Source organism: Heptranchias perlo, chromosome 18 (assembly GCF_035084215.1).
Source record: "Heptranchias perlo isolate sHepPer1 chromosome 18, sHepPer1.hap1, whole genome shotgun sequence".
In the NCBI taxonomy this organism is placed as follows: Eukaryota; Metazoa; Chordata; class Chondrichthyes; order Hexanchiformes; family Hexanchidae; genus Heptranchias; species Heptranchias perlo.
This window is the reverse complement of record NC_090342.1, coordinates 10,696,644-10,719,129: the sequence shown is the minus strand read 5'-3', so window position 1 is coordinate 10,719,129 and position 22,486 is coordinate 10,696,644. Positions and strand designations below refer to the sequence as shown.

The 22,486-nt window shown below is 42.9% G+C and overlaps 2 long non-coding RNA genes across 3 annotated transcripts in view; one reads left to right on the top strand and one right to left on the bottom strand.

Moving 5' to 3' along the window:
- Positions 1-2,089, bottom strand: part of LOC137334590 (uncharacterized) — a 44,202-nt gene extending 42,113 nt beyond the window's left edge. For both annotated transcript variants that reach the window (XR_010966186.1, XR_010966185.1), the window contains exons 1-2: positions 2,002-2,089; positions 346-422 (exon numbers count right to left, since the gene is read on the bottom strand). This is a non-coding gene — a long non-coding RNA (uncharacterized lncRNA). The remainder of the gene's footprint in view (positions 1-345; positions 423-2,001) is intronic.
- LOC137334589 (uncharacterized) lies at positions 1,540-3,923 on the top strand. The gene is made up of 2 exons (XR_010966184.1): positions 1,540-1,807; positions 2,756-3,923. It is a non-coding gene; the product is annotated as an uncharacterized lncRNA (long non-coding RNA).
- Positions 3,924-22,486: the final 18,563 nt, after the last annotated feature.

The window sequence follows — 22,486 nt, the reverse complement described above, 5'->3', positions numbered from 1 at the left end:
CTTTTTAGTTTTATGCTGTGTGTTCATAATGCAAGTTAAATAATTTGCTGTCACATATATATTCACGCAGCATTTTAAAACCTTTATTTTGTCACCTCTCAGTCCTCGTTTCTCCAATAAAAAGTTCAGTTTTGCAAGAGTTTTAATCTGCATCTTAATCTTGAAATTTCCCAGGCTGGCAGTTTTAAGTATACTGAACCAGTTCTTACTTTTTAAAGTTTTTAAACTTACATTGTGGCACTGAAACAACAAACTAAAATTGTAACAAATGTCAGAAGTAGCTTTATTAACTCCACATTACAAAAATAAAGTTCCAGGTTTGGTTCCCAACTTGTGCTGAGTTACCTGAGTTCAGCCTGGGTGACGCATTCCTGGGTCAGTGGGAGGAGAATCAATTCGGGTTTCCACAACTGATAACTATCCTGCAACAAATACACGTACGTGGATTTCAGGTGAAGACAGAATTGGGGCCCTGCAACTGAATAGGCGGCCAGCAATTTCAGGGCTCTCTCCCCCAGCAAGTCATCAATGTCTTCAGGAAATATGTTATTAAATACTGAGACTGAATGTGTTGAATGGACAAGTTCTCAAATCATACTCATGATTTTAAGCTATGTTGTGTAAGCATTATACATCTACTGTAACTTGTTAAAGCTATGCTTATTCTAACAATACTGTCAGTGGTTACAATGGTTTTTTGGGATAAATCATGTTTAGTAAGGGTCTTGTAACAGTAGCCATAGATGTATAAATCAAGTATTATGGAGGCTGCAAAAGATTTAATCTGGCTAATAATGTATTTTAGGCACTTCAAGTGCTTTCTATACTGAGACTGTGTACATGAGCACAGCTAGCATGGGACATGTTTTAAAGCATCTTTGCCTTTTTGGTTAGGCTAGTAGACAAACTGTTTTTATAATCCATTGGTAAAGGTAACTAATAACTGAGTTATGCACATCAGCAGGTTCCGGGGTTGATTTCCTTCGGTGCTGAGTTAGCTTGATCTCAGCCAGGAAGGCAGTCGGAGGAGGGAGGGGGTACAATTGGCTACACCATCCCTGGGTTAGCAAGGGGGAAATTAGGCAGGCTTTCCAGTTCTACTTGTTAGCTTGTGACCCCCTGCTATAAAATTGTACGTGTACACCATCATTACCTGGTAGTTAAAGAGCCTGTGAGTGCTAAGTATGATTACTTGATGGAGGCACAGAAGAGGATCAAACCTTAAGGAGAAAAATGGTGAAAAAGCACTTGCACAAAGGAATTCACTATGTTGTATATTTTATACTGTTAATCTATTTGTTCGTTTCACTCCAACAAGAATTTGGATGGCTGCATGACTCTTAATTGTTTTGTGCACTAATACCCAATTTTAATTCAGTTAAGGCTTTTTGAACTAATAGTGCTGCCATACTTGGCTCCAGCCACAAGACATAATTTACGGCTGCAAAAATGGCGCGCATTCTGCAGCTGGTCACGTGCCGGCCCGCGCGGTTTCTGAGGGGACGCCGCATGCAGATGAAGGGGGCGGGGCCGCGGCACGGCGCCTGATTGGCTGGCGAATGACGGGTGGCCGGGGAGAAAGGGAGAGGCCTACTCCGGGTCGCCAGACGTATAGAGACACACATATACAGAAAGGAGAGAGAGTGAGGCAGGCAGACGGACGGACAGATAGCGGCCGCGGGCATCCGCCTCTCCGATCTCCAGCTTCCCCTCCTCTCTCCTCCCCCAACCGCTAGCGAAAGCAGTCAGTCGGAGTCGCAGGCCTCGCAGGCAGGCTTACAGCCTTTCGGGTTGATTTTAGGTGACGGTGAGTTCGGTAGTAAAATGTGGCTCGTGTGTGTGTGGGGGGAAGGAGGGAGGAGGGGAAGAAGAGAGGGAGCGTTCGCTTCCCCACCCACCCACCCGGCCGGCCGGCCGGCCGCCATCATCCCTGACGCCCGCCCGCACGCACTCGGTCACGCTAACAAGCGGCGGGGGTTTTTTTTTCAACCCGATTTTTACCTCACAAGTTCGGTGGCGTCCCGCCGTCTGCCTTCGTTTCGTGCGGCTCGCGACGCCCGCTCTTTTTCTTTCTCCCCCCCCCCCCCCCCCCCTCTCGCGCTCCACACGCGGGGCGAGCTCGCGGCCGGGCACGTGTCCCGGGTGATGGAGCAGCGGCGGGCTCGCGCCCCGCAGTGCGCGGACTCTCGAGTGATGGTCGGTGGAAGCCGAGGACCTTCTCCTTCTCCCTCTCTCTCTCTCAGCAGGTTTTTTTCGGGTTATTACCGTCGATTTTTAATTCCGTCTTTTTTTTTGAAAAAAAATATATATTTTAAACAAAACGCACGAAGGGTGAGAGAGGGGGAAAGGCTGCGCGGTTTGCGGTTTCGGACCGCATTCCTTCTGAGGTACGGCTAGAAAATTGTTTGCAAATAATAATGACCTTAATTTTTTTTGGGGGGGGGGATTTTTATCGATGCACTTCTTCCCGGAGAAGAACACCAAAAAAAATCTCATCCTTTTTTCTTTTTTTTTTAATCCGCGTCCTTACTATGATTTGCTTTAATAAAAGTTGACAATAGCTGATTTACAAAGGGATTCCTTCAACGAGTGAGAAGCGAGGCCTGTTTTCATTGCGGTAATTGTATTCATTGCTCCATCAATACTTGTTTTATTTAATATATAATGTGTGTATATATATATAATGTATATATGTGTGTGTTTTTGCTTTGTGAATTCGCCGTGTCTTCTTTGAAATGAACCTTGTGCGTTTCAGGTCGCACACGGTGGACAATCAGTGCTGTCAGAAACTGGGCGGGTGTTGTCCTTGATGGGGGAAGACATTTGTCTGCTGCTGCTGAGAAGAGATGGGAGCTGCCTGGGTCTTTTTTTTTAAAAAAAAAACAAAAAGGAAAAATCATCTTGCCTGTCTGGTCACGAAGTCTTTTGATTTTCTTAACCAGTCCACTGGCTGAGGTAGTAGTTTGTGTTGTTGGAAGGGTCTGTGACACTGCCCAGTATGGAGATAACTGCGCAAGCTACTGCCTTGCTAGTGCTGGTCATAATCCGCGGAGACATTCTTGCATTTTTTTTCCCTCTTCAAAATAAAAAGATTTAATCTGTAATTTTATTTTTTGTCTGGATACTTATGTTTTTCACTTTAAAATTGAGATTGCACAGATATTTGCAACGTGGTTTGATTTTTAAAATGCAATTGATTTCAAGTTTAAATTTGCTATACATACAATATTTGGTTCAGTGTTTAGAGGCCTAAACTTGACCCTACATTATTATGTAAAATCCCAGTCATGGGATGAATTGGGTTCAAGATCTTAATTGGAGCATTAGTTTTGACTTTTTTTAGTCTGTTAACTTTTGCAGTTTAGATAAAATATTATGTATATCATGTAATTTATTTTAGCTTTAAAATGATATGGCTTTAAATGAAGATTATTTAGGTGATGGCAAACAAAAAAAAATCTTAACCAATGTAGAATGCTGCAAAGAGCAGAAGTGTTACTTTGGTTCAAGTATATTTCAGAAAAGGAATGTGTTTTGGGGAGAGGAAACAATCATTAAAAAATCCTTATTAGGATTTGTCATTTATTACACTGTTTGGACTGCTTCCCTTCCCCCAATTCAATATTTTAAATCAATGATTGTTTCTACCCGGCCTTGCCGTGCAGTAACAAAATCGACCACAATTCTGAGAGTAAGGGAGGGAACCAAACTAAATGGCAATTACATTGTCAGATGCTGTCATAATTCACTGTTGGCCTGGTCTGTGTTCAGACTGCAAAGTATGATTATCTCAAAATCTGATTTTGGTTTGCTGCTGTTAATAGTTTATTCCCTTGGGATTAAATATCTCCTCTGTATGAATCAACTGTTACATTTCCTATTTTTCTAATTAAACTGGTTTAAATAAATACTGTACAAGATGATACTTTTTGTGAAAAAGTTGATCTTCTCTGAAAAGTAGTTACACTCTAAAGAAACAATATGCCATTAGCATTAATAAAACTTCAGTTGCTTACAGTGCAGACCTGCGTGAACAGTTGCACCAGAAGCACGCCTGTTTCCCTGGCACAGGTGGCTGGGTTGGCGAGGGAGGTCAGATTGCCAACTATAGACAATGGGCCACCAGTCAAGTTGCATGAATGGCTGTGACCCACTTGCAGATCTTCACGGGCTGTGTGCAAATTTGACATACAATTCTGTGTTGAGGTATTCACCATTGCTGTCTATTGCGGTAAACACCTTTGCAAGTATCGTGCTCAGATTTGGATGATACGGTTGGAAGTATTGAAATTGAACACAAAGAAATGCATGCTAACTTTTTTGAAAAACGAATAGTGCATGACCTGAACAGGTATCAAAATGAATTCGTTTGACTTGGCTTGTAGGAGGAATGAGTGATCACAGTGGACACAATAGTCACTGGAGGGGGGAGTATTAGAGTGCTGTCATTGGGGGGGAGCAGATTGAAGCTGTAATGGGGAATTAAAAACAATTGCTTTGATCTAATCTTTGCCTACCCTCGACAGGGATGACATTTTGGAATCAGATCTTCAAGCAGCTATGCTATCCCTGTATGCAAAAGTACCACCAGTAGCTGTAATTTACCATGTTGCAAAGATTTACTTAAGATCCTCTTAAAATTCACATTTATTTATGAGTGGATAGAAAATGTTTAGGGAATGCCATGATCTGAATGAAATGGGAGGATCTCATGGTGATCTGTTAAGCACTGACATCATCCCCAAAGGCAACTTTCTTAAAGCATACTCAGATTTATGTGTCACAAAGTTGAAATCCTGAGGTTTACATTCAAATAATGGGTTATCTACATAGATTGCAATTTTAAAATGTAATAATCCCACAGTATACTTGTGCGGTTTAATTTTTAAAGGAAGGTGTATTCCCAACAGATACCTACTATATATTTTGTCAGGGATGTACCTGCACAGTGCTCTCTTCAGATTGACAAACAAAATAGTGAGCATAGCTCCAATTACTTAAGTGCAGCTTATGAAGCTGGATCAAGATAGGTATGGGGAAATGGTAGCTACAGGAAGCAGGAGTGCTGTTCTGCAGACAGCTACATTTTTAATTGGCACAATTGCAGTTTTAAGAATCCTATTGCCAGCTAAATCAATTGAGGAATCATCTCTGAAAATAAACTTTTGTATTGTATATAAAATACTGTAACATGAGGGCTTCATGAAATATATAACCTCTTCATACTTATAATTCACTGCAGTGCCACTTTTTAAAAATCTGGACTAGTTAGTTTTGGACGGGTAAATGACTAATGGTCACTTGGGCCAAGGTTTTGGAGGACGTCTGATCGTGATTTATACCCAGCGAGGAGTTGAAAGTTAATATTTTGAAAAATGTGGAGGGAAGAATCCTTGGTTGCTGATCATCTAAAATACATATATTTTCTTTATATAGATATTATTTAGAAAATTGTGCATATGTTCCAAAATCTGGGGTGGGGTTGTGAATTACTAGTGTTGCTATGGAAGAAAGTCTCCAGTGGGTAGAGTTCCAGTTTTGTGACTTAGGGAACTTTTTTTTCTGCACCTTTTCCAGCTCATCTGCATGCTTCCTGCAGTGAACTTCACACAATATTTCAGGCATAACCTGAACAATAATCTATCAAGTGGCAGGATTACCTCCTTTGATCTGTACTTTTTATATGACCTAGCATTCGATTTGCTTTCATGACAGTGCCAGACATTGGCTTGATGTTTTGAAGGATCCATCTATTATGACAGATCCTTTCCTGCTGTATGTCTATTTCCCTACTAATCCTATAATCCCTATGCTTATTTAGTATCCCTAAGTGCATGAATTTACACTTATCTACATTAAACTGTATCTGCCAATTACCTACCCAGCACTGAGATGAAGCTACCAACACCTTTCAGATTACTTATGAAAATGTTGAAACACATCACAGCCTTGCAGCCAAAGTACTTCCCATTTATACAGACTGTTTCCTATCATCTTGCCACCATTTGATCTATTTTAGTATGCAGCAAGCATTACTGTGCCTTCTAAAGAGCTTTACTAAAATCCAAGTAAACCACAAGAAAAAAAAGGTAGCAGGCTATACAGTTCCCATCACGTGCTCGTGCGCATCATTTGCAATTTCTTTTGTTAATTATTGGCAAGACTGACCACATATCGTGTCAAGACTTGCTGTTTGTAAGCCGCACACCTCGCCCTTATTCAAGTGGTGGAAAATTACTACAGTAGCTATGAAAGATATTTTTGTATGAATATATCAAAACAGTGCAGCACAAGATTTTTTCTAAGTTGATTCAAAACAGGAAAAACTTTTTTATTGAAGCAGCCATGTAAGATCATAAGATATAGGAGCAGGAGTAAGCCATACTGCCCCTCGAGCCTGCTCCGCCATTCAATCAGATCATGGCTGATCTTGGGCCTCAATTCCAATTTCCTGCTCGATCCCCATATCCCTTGATTTCCCTAGAGTCCAAAAATCTATCTATCTACGTTCTGAATATACTCAGCATCCACAGACCTCTGGGGTAGAGAATTCCATAGATTCACAACCCTCTGAGTGAAGAAATTCCTCCTCATCTCAGTCTTAAATGGTCAACCCCTTATACTGTGACTATGCCCCCTAGTTCTAGACTCTCCAGCCAGCGGAAACAACCTCTTAGCATCTACCCTGTCAAGCCCCCTCAGAATCTTACATGTTTGAATGAGAGCACCTCTCATTCTTCTAAACTCCAGGGAGCATAGGCCCATTCTACTCAACCTCTCTTCATAGGACAACCCTGTCATCCCAGGAATTAATCCAGTGAACCTTTGTTGCACTGCCTCTAAGGCAAGTCTATCCTTAGATAAGGAGACCAAAACTACGCTACTCCAGGTGAGGTCTCACCAAAACCTTTCACAATTGTAGCAAGACTTCCTTTCTCTTGTACTCCAACCCCCTTGTAATAAAGGCCAACATGCCATTTGCTTTCCTAATTGCTTGCTGTACCTGCATGCTAACTTTCTGCGTTTCTTGTACAAGGACACCCAAGTCTCTGAACACAACATTTACTAGTTCCTCACCATTTAAAAAAATTCTGTTTTTCTATTTTTCCTACCAAAGTGAATAACCTCATATTTCCCCACATAATACTCCCATCTGTCACCTTCTTGCCCACTCACTTAATCTGTCTATATCCCTTTGCAGACTCTGTGTCCTCCTCACAGCTTACTTTCCCACCTAGCTTTGTATCGTCAGCAAACTTGGATACATTACACTCGGTCCCTTCGTGTAAGTCATTAATACAGATTGTAAATAGCTGAGATCCAAGCACCAATCCTTGCGACACCTCACTGGTTATAGCCTGCCAACCTGAAAATGACCTGCTTATGTAGATTTTCTAGATACACACCTCTCACTTCTCCTCATGGTCTTGGGATTTCTAGGTTTTTTTGACTCCCACTGTACAGAGGTTGAATGAACATATTGTTCCCATCCCTTTCCTAACTCAACTGAACAAAATAATTATGCAGTCCTTACAACTGACAAGAAAGCTAGTACATGGAGGAGGGCTCAAGCAAGAATAACTTGGACTGGGTGATTGAGAACCGGGTAGTCTGTAAAGGTATTCTGCCCATCCAGAGTGCATTTTAGTTGGCCTGCTCTGTTGCCCAGTTGAGTGCTTGCTTACCCAGCCCAATGGCTTCTTGACCCATATTGACAATTTTTTGGCCTACCTGCTTGCTTATCCATCTCAGCATTTGCTGGCTCGCATTCTTGCTCACCCAGCCTGAGTGCCCCAGACCACAGTCCCATGAGTGTTGCAGAACCCCATGATTACTTCCAAATCCTATCCTCCCATTTCTTTCCAGAGTGATGCCCCCACACTCCAACCCCCTGCTTCATCCTAGCAGTAGTTACAACTCTCCAAACTGCCCATGTAGCAGCAGCCACTTCTCGCTCAGTGTTCACTCACTTCCATCTTTCTACATACCTTTTTTATATATTTCAAAATATACTTTATTTCATAGAATTTTAAGGATACACACTGTTCAATGTAAATATCACAATTCAAAACCAGTACATTCAAACCAAAACATTACAGATCGTACACAAAGCGATCTCATTATTGCAATTCAAACACAGTATTTCTTGTGACCCGTGGTGTACGATACAAGGTGGGGTGGCCTTTCCCTATAGAGCCATTGCATAGGTTGCACCTCACATCTTTTATTTCAAAATATACTTTATTCATAAAGTTGTTAAAGGTACATACAAGTCAAGTCGCACTTCAAACAATACAATACAGGTCATACAATTTGCAATGGTACATAGTACAATTCAACGGTCCCGGTACAATCAATAGAGTTATGCACCATACATTGTACATACAGTTCATGTCACCCTAGGGTGCCTCATTTCATTAGTCATTTACAGGTTACAGATACAGTACATTGCGTTACATTCATTTATCGTTTTACATTCTGCCCGAGGGTTTTTTTTTCCCTGATTCCAGCCCTTCGGTATACAATGGCGGGAGGGCTCTAAACGGTGGTCTTTCCCCATAGAGGCTTAGCGCAGGTTGCACCTCGCCTCAGTGCATTTCGCAGCACGTACCACTGGACCTTGGAGTGTGCCAGTCGGCAACACTCGTCCGTAGAAAAGTAAACGATTGAAGTGTCAACCTAGATTACATGCTCAAGTCCTGGAGTATGGCTTGGCAACCGTTTAGAGCCTTCCCACTATTGTATACCGAGGGACTGCAATCAGGGAAAAACCCCCTCGGGCAGAATGTAAAGTTCAAATTGATGTAATGTACCTGTAAGGAATCTATAATCAATAATCTGTATTGAGTGTAATGCAATGAGGCACCCTGGAGTGTCATGAACTGTAATTATGTACAATGTGTTCATTGAACTGTACTCGATGTAACCTGCAAATTGTATAATCTGTATTGTGTATGTTTGAAATGTGATATGACAACTGTATCGTATGTATTGCTGCAAATTTTATGAATAAAGTATATTTTTTGAAAAAAAATGGCTTGTACCTACACGCTTTTAACTCAGATGAGAATGCTACCACTGAGAAAAGGCTGAGATCTCACTTAACATTGTTTATAGTAAATAGCATGATGTCCTGTCTTATAAGGACTTTTATGCCATGTAATGCACAGTATTATTCTGTTAAAAGGAAATAGTGTCCCTTTAAGGCACCAGAGTCTAATTATCATTGTCACTACAGGATCAGGTTACTGAACTGAATCATTGTTTGGTCAAGGAACTTTGCAAGTTGTAAAGCACTTGTCATTTTTGACTTCCCAGGTCAGAAGCACTCAGTATTAAGTAACATCGCAGCGGTAGAGGGCGATGCGGGAATAGATGTTGGGGGGCGGAGCATTGTCGGGTGGGGCAGTCTTTACCAGGAGCCAGTCCCCTGGCCATGGCCAGCTGAGGTGAGCTGAAGAGGCCAACATCATCGAATAAGTGCACACGTTATGGGGGTGTGGGAGGTGAGATTTTGGAGAGCACAGGGGAGGGAGCCCAGCCTCTGATTTTAGAAACCTTTTATTTTTATAATTTTTTGTGAAAAAATCTGGATGGGTACTGGAGTTTTCGCCAAAAATATTTTGAGCAATTTGATTGGTTTGTATCTAATTGGTAGTTGTTGCTGACTGCCCATATTTGACCTTTAGATTTTTGAGCTTCACAATTGGTGGTTTTCATTCCAGCTTCTTACTTGCTGATTTGGTAGTTCAGTTGCGATTTGTTGTTGTTTTATGAATGTGAAATTTGAATTTATCAGGTGCAAGTTTAACAGTAATTTATATGCCTATAGACGGGCATAATGCCCAAAGAATGATGAGAAAACACGTTACCTGTACCATTTTAGTGAATTTCCCATGGCATTGCTTACTGCAAGAGAATATGCTGCTTTATAAGGACAGAAACATTATAGCAAATAAAACACAATGTGGTAGTCTGCCGCTAAAGTTCTGCTGCTGAAGTGTGGGTAGTGTCTCCCCTTAAATTACAAAGTCTAATTGATAAGAAAAGGGTGAATTCATGTGAAGGTTAATTGCAATTCAGGTTGGACATCAGAACTCAACTTTGTGGGAAACTCAATTAAGAGCCTGCAGATGTTGTGACTCCTGTACTTTGTGCTCCTGAGTTTTTCTGTGCATTGCAAATGGTTATCTTTAAGTGACACAGAAATTTGCATAAGGTGCTGCCTAATGTCTGAGGTACGAGAGACATCTTAAACGTGACAGACAGGAAGTGCATGCGTAGGTAAAGTTATAATATACACAGATTGGCCCACGTACACAAACTTTTTCATTAACAACTTTTGTGCTTTTTTTTTTACTTGTTACCCATAATTTATATTAAAAAGGTCTTAATTCCACTATGCATCTCACAAACCAGGCATCACACTTCAAAGTGATATTTACAGATGGAAAACAATCTTAAAAGAAGAAAAAAATCAGTCACTGACCTGCAGCCTGAAAATTACAGGCAGTTACAACTGCTGTGTGATTGACCATAGCAGTTTAGATGTAGCTAGTTAGCTGGATTTGCCTATTAAGAGCAGTGGCCGTAAAGTGACAGGCCAAATAAGCAGTCAAACATTACAACCATGCTTCAAATCCCAGACTACCCATGAACAACACCACAAAAGATCCACCAGTGGATTTTCAAATGTTTCAATATATTGCAGACCAGACAAAATGTGTGGATTTGAGAATAAATCTTCAATTATTCAGTATTCATGAAGAAACTGGTACCACTTGTTATGATTTAATCTTGAAACTGTTCGATTATTCCTTTTCAAAGCTCCGCCTACTGAAACATTTTTTTAAAAAATGTAGATACTAATTTGACTCCGGGTACCTGCTCGGAGTGGTGCAGAGGCAACGTGTCTAATTTGTACTACTGTCCAGCCTGGAGAAGCAGAGCTCTGTGCATATAACCAAGCATCCAGATGTAGAGATCCGCACACTAGAGTTGAAATGCCTAGTTAAACTTTTATGTTAAAAAAGAGAAGATGATGGTCAACTTTTCCCTAACAATTAGAATGTTTCAAACCTCCCAGATGGTCCAAACAATTGCCAGAGATCTTTGAATGTTGCTTTGCATTGGTTGCAGTTTTAGCGCAGTCAGTGCAAAGCCAATATGGTGTGAGGATACCTCTTTGACATGATCTGCTTGAAAAATGCAAAGTACCAATGATTCAGCAACCTTCTGTATAGTTATACCACAGATCTTGAAACCAAAATTACTTTGCATTGATGCAAAATATGTTATATAACTGGCTTATAGAGAATTCCATTTTCAAAGTAGGGTGGTAATAGTAGGGGATTCCATTTTCAAAATAGGGTGGTAATAGTAGGGGACTTTAACTTTCCCAACATTGACTGGGACAGCCATAGCATTAGGGGCTTGGATGGAGAGAAATTTGTTGAGTGTATTCAGGAGGAATTTCTCATTCAGTATGTGGATGGCCCAACTAGAGAGGGGGCAAAACTTGACCTCCTCTTGAGAAATAAGGAAGGGCAGGTGACAGAAGTGTTAGTGAGGGATCACTTTGGGACCAGTGATCATAATTCCATTAGTTTTAAGATAGCTATGGAGAAGGATAGGTCTGGCCCAAAAGTTAAAATTCTAAATTGGGGAAAGGCCAATTTTGATGGTATTAGACAGGAACTTTCAGAAGTTGATTGGGAGAGTCTGTTGGCAGGCAAAGGGACGTCTGGTAAGTGGGAGGCTTTCAAAAGTGTGTTAACCAGGGTTCAGGGTAAGCACATTCCTTATAAAGTGAAGGGCAAGGCTGCTAGAAGTAGGGAACCTTGGATGACTCGGGAGATTGAGGCCCTAGTCAAAAAGAAGAAGGAGGCATATGACATGCATAGGCAGCTGGGATCAAGTGGATCCCTTGAAGAGTATAGAGATTGCCGGAGTAGAGTTAAGAGAGAAATCAGGAGGGCAAAAAGGGGACATGAGATTGCTTTGGCAGATAAGGCAAAGGAGAATCCAAAGAGCTTCTACAAATACATAAAGGGCAAAAGAGTAACTAGGGAGAGAGTAGGGCCTCTTAAGGATCAACAAGGTCATCTATATGCGGAACCACAAGAGATGGGTGAGATCATGAATGAATATTTCACATCGGTATTTACGGTTGAGAAAGGCATGGATGTTAGGGAACTTGGGGAAATAAATAGTGATGTCTTGAGGAGTGTACATATTACAGAGAGGGAGGTGCTGGAAGTCTTAACGCGCATCAAGGTAGATAAATCTCCGGGACCTGATGAAATGTATCCCAGGACGTTATGGGAGGTTAGGGAGGAAATTGCGGGTCCCCTAGCAAAGATATTTGAATCATCGACAGCTACAGGTGAGGTGCCTGAAGATTGGAGGGTAGCAAATGTTGTGCCTTTGTTTAAGAAGGGCGGCAGGGAAAAGCCTGGGAACTACAGACCGGTGAGCCTGACATCTGTAGTGGGTAAGTTGTTAGAGGGTATTCTGAGGGACAGGATCTACAGGCATTTGGAGAGGCAGGGACTAATTAGGAACAGTCAGCATGGTTTTGTGAGAGGAAAATCATGTCTCACGAATTTGATTGAGTTTTTTGAAGGGGTAACCAAGAAGATAGATGAGGGCTGTGCAGTAGACGTGGTCTACATGGACTTCAGCAAAGCCTTTGACAAGGTACCGCATGGTAGGTTGTTATATAAGGTTAAATCTCATGGGATCCAAGGTGAGGTAGCCAATTGGATACAAAATTGGCTAGATGACAGAAGACAGAGGGTGGTTGTGGAGGGTTGTTTTTCAAACTGGATGCCTGTGTCCAGCGGTGTGCCTCAGGGATCGGTGCTGGGTCCGCTGTTATTTGTTATTTATATTAATGATTTGGATGAGAATTTAGGAGGCATGGTTAGTAAGTTTGCAGATGACACCAAGATTGGTGGCATTGTGGACAGTGAAGAAGGTTATCTAGGATTGCAACGGGATCTTGATAAATTGGGCCAGTGGGCCGATGAATGGCAGATGGAGTTTAATTTAGATAAATGTGAGGTGATGCATTTTGGTAGATCAAATCGGGCCAGGACCTACTCCGTTAATGGTAGGGCGTTGGGGAGAGTTATAGAACAAAGAGATCTAGGAGTACAGGTTCATAGCTCCTTGAAATTGGAGTCACAGGTGGATAGGGTGGTGAAGAAGGCATTCGGCATGCTTGGTGTCATTGGTCAGAACATTGAATGCAGGAGTTGGGATGTCTTGTTGAAGTTGTACAGGACATTGGTGAGGCCACACTTGGAGTACTGTGTACAGTTCTGGTCACCCTATTATAGAAAGGATATTATTAAACTAGAAAGAGTGCAGAAAAGATTTACTAGGATGCTACCGGGACTTGATGGTTTGACTTATAGGGAGAGGTTAGACAGACTGGGACTTTTTCCCCTGGAGAGTAGGAGGTTAAGGGGTGATCTTATAGAAGTCTATAAAATAATGAGGGGCATAGATAAGGTAGATAGTCAAAATCTTTTCCCAAAGGTAGGGGAGTCTATAACGAGGGGGCATAGATTTAAGGTGAGAGGGGAGAGATACAAAAGGGTCCAGAGGGGCAATTTTTTCACTCAAAGGGTGGTGAGTGTCTGGAACGAGCTGCCAGAGGCAGTAGTAGAGGCGGGTACAATTTTGTCTTTTAAAAAGCATTTGGACAGTTACATGGGTAAGATGGGTATAGAGGGATATGGGCCAAGTGCAGGAAATTGGGACTAGCTTAGTGGTATAAACTGGGCGACATGGACATGTTGGGCCGAAGGGCCTGTTTCCATGTTGTAACTTCTATGATTCTATGAAAGTCATGATTTCACAATGCTTCAATAAATGATTGTTCCAAAATTAGCACCGTTCATATGTTTTCAAATGAATTTATGTATTTATATGTTGCAGTTTTATGTGATGCTGTTACTACAGTTGCACTGTAGGCAAGCTGTTCCATCTTGGAGGATTAAGCTGATAAAATATTTCACAAATGTAAATAGAATTCGAGGAGAAAGTCACCGAGTAACTGTTGACTGATTATGCTTACATCTGGGTCTTCCAGACTGCTTGCTCTTCAGATGGCACCAGTGTCTCAACTGTGGTGAAATAAATCAGTCTCAAGCTATTAAATCCTTGGCAATAAATCAGAGTGTTGTTTTTATAGCCCCTTGTGAAAAATTCACTGGCTACCATTATTATCGCAGCTGCATAAAAGTGCAGCTTGACCAATTAAGCTAGTTGTGGCAGAATACACATTTTATTCCTGTTTTAAAAAAATCTCAGTCAATGTCGTTTTACATCATGCACAAAACATACCATAGCTCAACTCCATCCTGCCCACTCTTGTTTAAATTGCACACAGCTGCTTAAATTCTGCTGCATTGATTGCTTTGGTCCCCAGGTGCAGCTTCTCCATCTGCACTAGTCTGAGAGACTATTTACAGAAAAGGGGTAGGCTAGTGATTGCTGGGATGGAAAACTAATTTCTCAGCCTGGCTTTTATTCACCTGATATTAAAGATCCCTTCACTCATGTTGGGGGTTGCAGTGAGGTCCTGGATCTCTGCCAGACAACAAAAATTAGTGTCGGTGACAGATGGGCTGGTCCACCTTTCACCTATATTTATATGGGAAAGGAAACGTGTCAATTCCTAAAGGGGTGTTTGGAAGGCAGTGGGTGGGGAGAAGTTCAACAATGCCACCGTAATTGATCAAGAAAATAGACAGTTTTAAACATAAGAGTTTGGATTAATTAATAAATCTAGTAACTGTTGAAAGCAAAATGTGCCTACAAATTTAGATAAGACTTCCATTAAATCCAGAAGAGAGCAGTACAAAATGATAAATCACAAAAAGAGTGGGTGGTGTGGAGGGTGGTACTTAAGTTCTGGCATAACAATCAGGATGATGGTCATTATTTAGATGGCCATGTTATGAACAACGACGGACGGGAAAAGACCCTCTGGTCCATCCAGCCTGTCCCACACAATTGTGATATCTTGTGTATAACACAATAAATACACTCCCCACCTCACCCAAAACCATGTCATGTCCTGGAAGAGGGGCAAAACTAGATAAAAACCCAGGCCAATTTGGGGGGGATAAATCTGGGAAATTCTGCTCTGATCGAAACTAGTCCAGGAGATCACTCTGGCCCTGATAATTCTGTGCATTACCTGCCTTTTGCAAGAGGTGATCTCCGCCCCAGCCAGAAACAGGTCCAGCCCTCACTTGAAGGAATTCAGCGAATCGGTGTCCACCGCACGTGCCGGCAGCCTGTTCCAGTGGTGCACTATTCTCTGGGAAAAGACCCAACTCCTGACATGTAACCTAGATCTGGCCTTACACACCTTCAAATTGTGACCCCTGGTCCTCCCTAACTTATTTAATCTATTTAATTGGAACAAACTCAACACAAACAAAATCTATTCCCTTCATCATCTTATAAACCTCCGTCGGTCAGACTACACCTGAACCATGCTGGGACCAGAGTTCTAGCGAATCGAATAACTAGGGAGGTAGATAGGGCTTTAAACTAAATGGGGTTGGCGGGGGGGGGGAGAGGTTCCGGTGGAAAGAAATCTAGAATGTTAAAGAGAAAAGACAAGGAAGCAGTGCAGGAAAGTGATTGGGGTAAGGATAAGCAGATTGTGTCCAGAAGGGACAGAGCGTACAAACAAAAGAGTACACTAACAAATAGGGTCCGGGTAAGAAAAAATGGTAATAAGACAAATAGGGCCATAGTACAAAAAAATGTTAAGTTGTCTAAAATGTTAAAAAGACAAATCTAAAGGCACTGTATCTGAATGCACGAAGCATTCGTAATAAGATAGGCGAATTAACAGCACAAATAGTGATTACGGAGACATGGCTGCAGGGTGACCAAGGCTGGGAGCTGAATATCCAAAGGTATTTGATATTTAGGAAGGACAGGCAAAAAGGAAAAGGAGGTGGGGGCATTGTTAGTAAAGGATGAAATCAAAGCAATAGTGAGAAAAGATATTGGCTCAGAAAATCAAGATGTAGAATCAGTCTGGGTGGAGTTAAGAAGCACCAAAGGGCAGAAAACACTGGTGGGAGTTGTCCATAGGCCTCCAAACAGTACTGGTAATGTAGGGGATGGCATCAAACAGGAAATTAGAGATGCTTGTACTTCATGGGTGACTTTAATCTACATATAGACTGGCCAAACCAAATTAGCAATAATACTGTGGAGGATGAATTCCTGGAGTGTGTACGAGATGGTTTTTTAGACCAGTATGTTGAGGAGCCAACTGGGGAACAGGCTATCCTAGATTGGGTGTTGTGCAATGGGAAGGGGTTAATTAATAATCTTGTTGTGCGGTGTCCTTAGGGAAGAGTGACCATAACATGATAGAATTCTTCATTAAGATGGAAAGTCCAATCCGGAACTAGGGTCCTAAATCTAAACAAAGGCAACGACGAAGGTATGAGGAGTGAGTTGGCTATGATAGATTGGGAAGCTTCATTAAAAGGCATGACGGTGGATAGGCAATGGCTAATGTTTAAGGAACGAATGCATGAATTGCAACAGTTATACATTCCTTTCTGGCACAAAAACACAAAAGGAAAAATGGCCCAACCATGGCTAACAAAAGAAATTAAGGATAGTATTAGATCCAAAGAGGAGTCATATAAAGTTGTCAGAAAAAGTAGCAAGCCTGAGGATTGGGAGCAGTTTAGAATTCAGCAAAAAAGGACCAAGAGATTGATTAAGAGGGGAAAAATAGAGTATGAGAATAAACTTGCAAGGAACATAAAAGCGGACTGTAAAAGCTTCTACAAGTATGTAAAAAGAAAAAGATTAGTGAAGACAAATGTAGGTCCTTTACAGTCAGAAATGGGAGAATTTATAATGGGGAACAAGGAAATGGCAGAGCAATTAAACAAATACTTTGGTTCTGTCTTCACGGAAGAGGACACAAAAAGATGCCCAGAAATGCTAGGGAACCAAGGGTTTAGTGAGAAGGAGGAATTAAAGGAAATTAGTACTAATAAAAAAATAGTGCTGGAGAAATTAATGGGACTGAAAGCTGATAAATCCCTGCGGCCTGATAATCTGCATCCCAGAGTACTAAAAGAGGTAGCCGTGGAAATAGTGGATGCATAGGTTGTCATCTTCCAAAATTCTATAGATTATGGAACAGTTCCTACAGATTGGAAGGTGGCAAATATAACCCCACTATTTAAAAAAGGAGGGAGAGAGAAAACAGGGAACTACAGACTGGTTAGCCTAACATCAGTAGAAGGGAAAATGCTAGAGTCTATTATAAAGGATGTGATAACAGGACATTTAGAAAATATCAATGGGATTAGACAAAGTCAACATGGATTTGTGACAAACCTACTGGAGCTTTTTGAGGATGTAACTGGTAGAATAGATAAGGGAGAACCAGTGGATGTGGTTTATTTGGATTTTCAGAAGGCCTTTGATAAAGTCACACATAAGAGGTTAGCGTGCAAAATTAAAGCACATGAGATTGGGGGTAATATACTGGATGGATTGAAAATTGGTTAACAGACAGAAAACAGAGTGTGAGAATAAATGGATCTTTTTTGGGGTGGCAGGCGGTGACTAGTGGGGTACCACAGGGATCAGTGCTTGGGCCCCAGCTATTCACAATATATATCGATGATTTGGATGAGGGAACCAAATGTAACATTTCCAAGTTTGCTGATGACAGAAAACTAGGTGGGATTGTGAGTTGTGAGGAGGATGCAAAGAGGCTTGAAGGCGATTTAGACAAGTTGAGTGAGTGGGCAAATACATCGCAGAAGCAGTATAACGTGGATAAATATGAAGTTATCCACTTCGGAAGGAAAAACAGAAAGGCAGAGTATTATTTAAATGGTGAGAAATTGGGAAATGTTGATGTACAAATTTTTTTTTTTTTTTTTTTTTTTTTTTTGTTTGTTGTTTTTTTTGGTGATTTGTATATTCTGAGACCTGGCAGGTAACACCTGTCTGTCTGCACACTGATTGCCTTGGCAACGGGCAGTTGAAAAAACTGTCTGTTATCACCAGCATTGTTCTGTGAATTATAAATGCGACTTCATTTCGAGGACTTCATTTCCACATCGTTCACCTGAGGAAGGAGGTAGCCTCCGAAAGCTTGTGAATTTAAAATAAAATTGCTGGACTATAACTTGGTGTTGTAAAATTGTTTACAATTGTCAACCCCAGTCCATCACCGGCATCTCCACATCATGACTACCATCGACACCACAAACTGCCGGCTCACAGTGGAAAGGATATCCAAGAAGATCGCGCATTTAGACACAGACATCAAGTTTTTACAGAGCTGCAAGAAAGCAGACAAGATCCCGAAAGGACTACAGATCACGAACCCACTCAGGTCCACATACAACTCGGATTATGCTGAGAGACTCTGCCGCCGTACATCTCGCACACTCCGCAACCATCTCGTACACCAACTCTACAGCAGACGCCACAACCTCGAAACCAAGATAGAGTCCATACTCTCAACCTGTACTCAGGACACAGCAGACCAGCTACGTTATACCGCCAAACAGACGAGGCAACGGAACTACGCTGCCTACATGAAAACCAAGAGCAGGAAGCTTGAGAAACTCGGCATCACCACCAGCATCGACCAAGCTTCCCCTGGTACCACGGTTGCAACCACAGGGAAGTCTATCGTCAATTTGTCCGACCACACCCTTCAACCAGACGAAATCGAAGTTCTCAGCCGAGGGCTCAATTTCTGCCCCACTACCAAAATGGACCCCACTAGTCTCGCGGCGGACACAGAGGAATTCATCAGGAGAATGAGGCTCCGGGAATTCTACCACAAACCACAAAATTTCAGCAGCGAACCCAATGAGACAATCGACGATCCGGAACAGCAGACAGAGGGATCCGCGGTACAGCAACCGAAGAGGAAAGAGTCAAACTGGACTCCTCCAGAGGGTCACTGCCCTCAGCTGGACATGTATGCTCAAGCTGTCAGGAAATGCGTCAATGCCAGATTCATCAGCCGCACTCAGAAGACAGTCCAGAATGTCACCCGAGCACAACGCAACGCCATCAACGCTCTCAAGACCAACCGCAACATCGTCATCAAACCAGCGGACAAAGGAGGAGCCATAGTCATACAGAACAGAACGGACTATTGCAAAGAAGCATACCGACAACTGGACAACCAGGAACACTACAGACGGTTACCCGCAGACCCGACCAAAGAACACACCCACCAGCTCAACAAACTGATCAAGACCTTCGATCCAGACCTTCAAAGCATCCTACGCACTCTCATCCCACGTAATCCCCGCGTGGGAGACTTCTACTGCCTCCCAAAGATACACAAAGCCAACACACCTGGACGTCCTATCGTATCAGGCAACGGAACCCTGTGTGAGAACCTCTCTGGATACATCGAGGGCATCCTGAAACCCATCGTACAGGGAACCCCCAGCTTCTGTCGCGACACTACAGACTTCCTACAAAAACTCAGTACCCACGGACCAGTTGAACCAGGAACACTTCTCACCACGATGGACGTCTCGGCACTCTACACCAGTATCCCCCACGATGACGGCATCGCTGCGACAGCATCAATACTCAACACCAACAACAGCCAATCTCCGGACGCCATCCTACAACTCATCCGCTTCATCCTGGATCACAATGTCTTCACCTTCGATAACCAGTTCTTTACCCAAACACACGGAACAGCCATGGGGACCAAATTCGCACCCCAATACGCCAACATTTTCATGCACAAGTTCGAGCAGGACTTCTTCACTGCACAAGACCTCCAACCAACACTATACACCAGATACATCGACGACATTTTCTTTCTATGGACCCACGGCGAGGAATCACTGAAGAGACTACACGATAACATCAACAAGTTCCATCCCACCATCAAGCTCACCATGGACTACTCCTCAGAATCAGTTTCTTTCTTGGACACACGAATCTCCATCAAAGACGGGCACCTCAGCACCTCACTCTACCGCAAGCCCACGGACAACCTCACGATGCTCCACTTTTCCAGCTTCCACCCTAACCACGTCAAAGAGGCCATCCCCTATGGACAGGCCCTGCGAATACACAGGGTCTGCTCAGACGAGGAGGAACGCGATGGACACCTACAGACGCTGAAAGACGCCCTAGTAAGAACGGGATATGACGCTCGACTCATCGATCGACAGTTCCGACGGGCCACAGCAAAAAATCGCATAGACCTCCTCAGGAGACTAACACGGGACGCAACCAGCAGAGTACCCTTTGTCGTCCAGTACTTCCCCGGAGCGGAGAAACTACGCCATGTTCTCCGCAGCCTTCAACATGTCATCAATGACAACGAACACCTCGCTATGGCCATCCCCACACCTCCACTACTCGCCTTTAAACAGCCACCCAACCTCAAACAGACCATCGTTCGCAGCAAATTACCCAGCTTTCAAGAGAACAGCGTCCACGACACCACACAACCCTGCCGCGGTAACCTCTGCAAGACATGCCAGATCATCGACACAGATACCACCATCACACGAGAGGACACCACCCACCAGGTGCATGGTTCATACTCCTGTGACTCGGCCAACGTTGTCTACCTCATACGTTGCAGGAAAGGATGCCCCGGAGCATGGTACATTGGCGAGACCATGCAGACACTGCGACAACGGATGAACGGACACCGCGCAACAATCGCCAAACAGGAGGGTTCCCTCCCAGTCGGGGAACACTTCAGCAGTCAAGGACATTCAGCCACCGACCTTCGGGTAAGCGTACTCCAAGGCGGCCTTCGAGACACACGACAACGCAAAATCGTAGAGCAGAAATTGATAGCCAAGTTCCGCACCCATGAGGACGGCCTCAACCGGGATCTTGGGTTCATGTCACGCTACACGTTACCCCACCAGCGAACAAATGTTATCTGTTTTTAATATAACGGGTCAGTTGCTGTCTTTTCTATGTTTCTACCTCTCTATCTCTGTTTTTTTTTGTTTGTTGTTTTTTTTGGTGATTTGTATATTCTGAGACCTGGCAGGTAACACCTGTCTGTCTGCACACTGATTGCCTTGGCAACGGGCAGTTGAAAAAACTGTCTGTTATCACCAGCATTGTTCTGTGAATTATAAATGCGACTTCATTTCGAGGACTTCATTTCCACATCGTTCACCTGAGGAAGGAGGTAGCCTCCGAAAGCTTGTGAATTTAAAATAAAATTGCTGGACTATAACTTGGTGTTGTAAAATTGTTTACAGATGTACAAAGGGACCTGGGTGTCCTTGTATGCCAGTCACTGGAAGCAAATATGCAAGTGCAGCAAGCAGTTAGGAAGGCAAATGGTATGTTGGCCTTCATTGCAAGAGGATTTGAGTTTAGGAGCAAGGATGTCTTAATGCAGTTATACAGGGACTTGGTGAGACCACACCTGGAGTATTGTGTGCAGTTTTGGTCTCCTTACCTAAGAAAGGATATACTTGCCATAGAGGGAGTGCAGCGAAGGTTCACCAAACTGATTCCTGGAATGGCAGGACTGTCGTATGAGGAGAGATTGGGTCGACTAGGCCTGTATTCACTAGAGTTTAGAAGAATGAGAGGGGATCTCATTGAAACGTATAAAATTCTGACAGGGCTAGACAGACTGGATGCAGGGAGGATGTTTTCCCTGGCTGGGGGGTCCAGAACGAGGAGTCACAGTCTCAGGATACGGGGTAGGACATTTAGGACTGAGTTGAGGCGAAATTTCTTCACTCAGAGGGTGGTGAAATTGTGGAATTCTCTACCACAGAAGGCTGTGGAGGACAAGTCACTGAATATATTTAAGAAGGAGATAGATAGAGTTCTAGACACAGAAGGCATCAAGGGGTATGGGGAGAGAGCAGGAATATGGTATTGAGATAGAGGATCAGCCATGATCATATTGAATGGCGGAGCAGGCTCGAAGGGCCAAACGGCCTACTGCTGCTCCTATTTTCTATGTTTCTATCAGATCACCCCTAATTCTACGCTTCTCTAAAGTGTACAGTCCCAGCTCTTTTAGCCAATCTGATAACTAAGATGCTTTAAGCTGGGAATTAGTCCTTCTCTGCACCCTTTCCAAAGCCTCATTATGACCCACCCAAAACTGGACACTGTATTCCAAATGGGGCCTGACCAGGGTCTTGTGCATGGATTAAATAGTATGCTTTGTCTTATAGTCAGTTGTCCTATAAATGCACCCCAACACCCTATTTGCTCTAGCTATCACTTCACGGCATTGCTCATCTCTTTAGAAGTCTATGCACTAGAATGCCCAGATCTCTTTCTTTTTCTACCTGCTTTAATGCTTTTCCCTGAAGAGTGTCTGTACGTTGAGCATTTGCCCTGCCCACATGCATAACGCTGCACTTCTCCAAATTAAACATCATTTGCCAGTCAGGAGCCCAATCCCCCAACGCCTCAACCTCTG